Source organism: Medicago sativa, chromosome 7, assembly GCF_051527215.1.
Source record: "Medicago sativa cultivar Bolivia chromosome 7, Bolivia_mono, whole genome shotgun sequence".
Taxonomy (NCBI): Eukaryota; Viridiplantae; Streptophyta; class Magnoliopsida; order Fabales; family Fabaceae; genus Medicago; species Medicago sativa.
In genome coordinates this window covers 10,940,160-10,944,776 of record NC_140755.1, presented here as the reverse complement: position 1 = coordinate 10,944,776, position 4,617 = coordinate 10,940,160, and the positions used below count along the sequence as shown (strand labels likewise).

The window sequence follows — 4,617 nt, the reverse complement described above, 5'->3', positions numbered from 1 at the left end:
TGGTAGTAAATTTTAAAAGGATTTTTAAAATATATTTTAATTGATCTTAGTGTAAATATATTTTAATTTTTATGGTAGTAATTTACACCGTTCTACTGAAAAATGTAGGCAAGTATACACGGTTAAAACAAGTAGTATAATAGTTGACCAAAAAAAAAAGTAGTATAATAAAATCGTTAACACGATAATTGTCGATGTCACCTTCAATATTATTAAAAAATCTACTACCATAACATTAATATTATTTTAAAGAAAAAAATCAGAATTTTTAAGAAGTATCCATAGTTGGATTTCACATTAAAAGAATTTCTTTTATGATTTAACAAACCTGTGAAAATCAAATCATAAATAGAAAAACCTGTTTTCTAGAAAGATCAAACAGATTTGTGAATTGTTGAAAAAGATAACTAATACAATGAACAATGACTAGATGCTTACTCAGCAAAAACTGTTTTCCAATTAGAAGTGACTATGATAGAAAAAAAATCATAGCATTTCCATAGACGGAAAAACTCCATCTTTAATGTTTACCTTTTCAGGCGTGTTTCTGACATACCCAATCGCCTAATGGATTAATTTTGAGTTTATCTTATTGGGTTAGAATGAGTATAAAAAGGACCCCTTACTCCCCTAATTGGATGCACAATTTCAAAGTTAGAACCAATTACTTTTGAAATTTTTTGGTTTTCTAGTATCGTGTGTGTTTCTTCATTCAGGTATAATTTTAAAGCCTAGTCTCTATTATTGTTATTAGTTGTTTTTAATTTTGAGTTTGAACGATTGTAATTTACTTTGTTTTTGTTTTTTTTACTGAGCGTGTAATGGATAAGTTTGTTTAAGGGGATAAAGTTAATTTTTTTTTGTTCTTTATGTTTGAATTGAGATTTTATTTTCGATTATTTTTTAGGGATGATTTTACTATTTGAAGAGATATTAAAACTCGGCAGATGGTTTTGAATGATTTTTTTTTTCGGGGTGTTGTAGATGATTGTTGGATTAATTGGATGCCAACAGTGTTGGGATGTCAGTAATTCTTAATGATGCATTTAAACTTTAAATTTCTGCTTAAAAAAATCACAAAGGCGTGTGGTTTTTTATAATTATTTATTTAAATTTGAGAAAAATATTGATACAATTTTTTTGGTTGGGATTGGTGAATGGTGCATGCAAGACCTTGTTTGTTTTAAATTTTGATTAAGTCAAGTACGATTTTCTTTTTCTAAAGAGTTATTATCTTTTATATTGTAAAATTCATTTACCATGAGTAGAGATGTCCCTGAGAAGAACATGTACAATTTCTCGAGTGTTGGATATGCATCATTTTTTTCCTGTTACTATTGTCAATTTAGCATAATTTCTTTATCGCGTTTCATTTTTTTGTTTTAATCATGTTTTAGGCATGGTTTTTATGCTTTTATTCGTTAACTTCAACAATTAGTAAATATCAGTTTTGTTGGTATGTATAATCCTTTCATGGATGCTAGATGGTGAAAATGATGATGGATTTCTTGAGAACCCATACTAGTTTTTCTTAAGAAACTTTGTCTACACAACTTTTTTTTATGAGTGAGTGGCAAATGCATTAAGCTTTTTGAGGACCATAGAAATATTTGTAGAAATAGATTTGTTTTGTTTGAAACTAGTGCCAACAAAGGCCACTTCAATATACTTTACGAGTCTGAGTTTACTTGGATTGTCTTATGTAGAATTGTAAAGCATGAATGTCCACATTTGGCATTCTAATAAATTTGTAGTAATGCAACAATATGATGTTGAGGCAACCTTTAAACTCAGCTTTGATAATGACAAAAAAAAAAAAAACAACTCTGCTTTAATATTATATTCCATTGTGATATGTTTGTACTGTTGGAATAATACCTTTGCAATTGTTAAAATTTACTTGTTTTGCCGTCAAGGGAATGCTCTTATTGACTTACAATTTATCTTTATTATTCTATGAACATTATATTATTATTGTGAGCATATGATGATTTCTACTATTTCAATATTCTTAAATATTTTAAACATCCAGGGACTGCCAAATATTTTCGTTGCTCAAGGTCTAGTAGTAAAAATGGAAGAGAAACCCTCAATGGCATTGGGCGGAGTTTCACTCAATCAAAAGCGAAAGAGGGATGCCCAATGTGTTGCACGTCGGATTGGAGTTTCGGCACCAACAAGTGTGGTTGATAAACAAATGACGTTGGCTAGAGATGTATGTAAACCAGATGATTCTTGTCCTGATATTTCCAAGTCATTGGTTAGTAATTATTTGAACTATAAGAAAAGTGGAATACCAAAATGTGTGATGTTCTATAAAAATGGTAGATGGATTGACTATCCAGAGGATGTTGTTGGCTTGGTTAAGAAAGATTTCAAAACTAAGAAGACATTTGTAGAGATAGAGTTAGATGGCCAGGAGGTTGTGCTAGACTTTTTGCATATGTATCATGTGGATCTAAAAACATGTTTGCAACAACCCATTGCATGGGTTGATGAGGAAGGGAATTACTTTTTCCCTAAAGTTTTAGTTGGTTCTACAGAAGAACCCCATAATATAAGGGAGCGGGAGGGTGAAGAAAGTCATCATACGAAAGATCCGAGAGAAGATGGATCCAGGTTGAGGAAGTATAGTCGAGAGTCTAATGCTGCAACTAAGAATGTAAAAGCTGACGGTCATGCTATCACTACCAAAATGGGAGTTGGATTTGTTTCTATAGCTAATAAGCAAGATTTAGATTATTATACTGAATCTTTATATGGAAAATTGGATGTGGATTCTGTACAGAAGATGTTTCTTAAAGGAATGGGTTCTTTTGGCATTAGCGAGTCTAATATTGTTGAGATTTATCGCAACTCGGGAAGATTAATGCAAACACGGCTGCAGTTATTCCAGAAGCAAGCTAATATCACAAATGCAGTTCGAGGGGATGCTAATGTTCGATATGCGTGGCTTGCTTGTTCTAAAAAGGAATTGTCAACAATGATGGAATATGGACTTAGTCATTATGAGCTATCTCCATCCAGATGCGTATATGGCTTTGGTGTTCATCTTGCAGCTGTTACCTACCCTTCTCTCTGGTTGGTTATTATATGATCAACATCAAACCTCTTTCATTTTTATTATTGTTGTTGTTGTTGTTGTTGTTATTATTATATCAAAGATTATTCTGTTGGATTTCTCAGAGGATTTAGTTTTCCCATGTTCACAGTTCACTTTATTGTGATGTCGACGAAAAGGGAATTAAGCATATGCTCCTATGTCGTGTCATAATTGGGAACATGGAGCTTCTTCATCCTGGCACTAATCAACTTCGTCCAAGTGGTTGCGAATACGATAATGGGGTGGATGATGTTCAATGCCCAAAGTGCTATGTGGTGTGGAACATGAATATGAACACACACATATATCCAGAATTTGTTGTTAGCTTCAAGCACCCTTTGGTTTTTGAAGGTAATGTAATGTAATGTAATGTTCCTTTAATATTTCTTTCAACAACGGAAAATTCTTCTTGATCACGACACATGATTTTTTTTTGTTTTGTAACAGGAAATTTTTGTTCAAATGAGTGTAAGAAAAAAGGCTGTCGACATTCTACAGTGGGCACTGTAAGCTTTTTTCTCGAGTTTTGCTTCTTATGTTTTTCTAGTTTTCTATGTAAAAGGCAATGTTATCACCAAATTTTTTAACTGTTTTTAAAATCTAACAATGATTTCTTTAGTTTACAGCTTTCCATTCTAATATTTCTTTTATCTTATGATTTTAACCCATTCATGTGCAACAATATTTTGTGGCATTCATCTTTTGAGATTCATCTCTGGTTTTAATCCTATACTTATTTTGTTTTATTACTTTTATCCAAACAATTTTGGTTTGTCGGATGCCTTAGGTAAAAGCTACTAGTGTTCCTGCTAACATCAGAAGAACTCCAAGTTCCGCCAGGCTGCCTTTACCCATGCCTTTTTCCGTGCTTTTATCTTCCATGAGAAACATTGTTCCTTCTCATACTATGTTTCTTATTGACGCCCAATACGCGTTGTTGATGGTATGTAAATGATGTCCAATTTATGCTTGTCTTAAATAGTAAAATATCACTAATGTATCACGTCGTGCTTGTGCAGACAAGGAAGATTACTAGTGCTGATTTTGTGTCAAAGTTGAGGTCGGTTGTTGGAAACAATGTACTGAAATCTGCAATATATAATGTTGTATCCAAGGTACTGAATTTATTTAATTTTCTATAAGTTTAGTTGGTTTGAAGTACTATATATATTTTGATCTTGTCTCGTCTCTACCCATTAAAATTACTTGAAGTTGTAGTTACTAATGTTATGCTTAACTTCTGTATTGTGTAATCATATGATCTATCTCTTGCAATTTGATTATGCCTCCTAATGTTTAGTTGGCTTCTTGCAGAGACCACCAGGTGGTGGATCGAATGGCTCAAACGTTAAGCAAGAATGAGACTTTAAAATGAGGTGGCAGAGATCTTTCACTTTGAGTTATTTATTGTCAACATAAAGTTGTGACATTGTTTTCTTCTAGGAGATTTTTTTTTTAATTTCATTTTATCATCTAATTTTCAGTTTTGAACTGGAACTGTAGCACATGTTTGA

The 4,617-nt window shown here is 32.1% G+C and overlaps 1 pseudogene across 1 annotated transcript; it reads left to right on the top strand.

Moving 5' to 3' along the window:
* Window positions 1-2,074: 2,074 nt before the first annotated feature.
* Window positions 2,075-4,617, top strand: LOC146904193 (inactive poly [ADP-ribose] polymerase RCD1-like; annotated as a pseudogene). The gene is made up of 5 exons (XR_015019009.1): window positions 2,075-3,081; window positions 3,213-3,454; window positions 3,551-3,609; window positions 3,891-4,218; window positions 4,418-4,617. The product of XR_015019009.1 is annotated as an inactive poly [ADP-ribose] polymerase RCD1-like (transcript).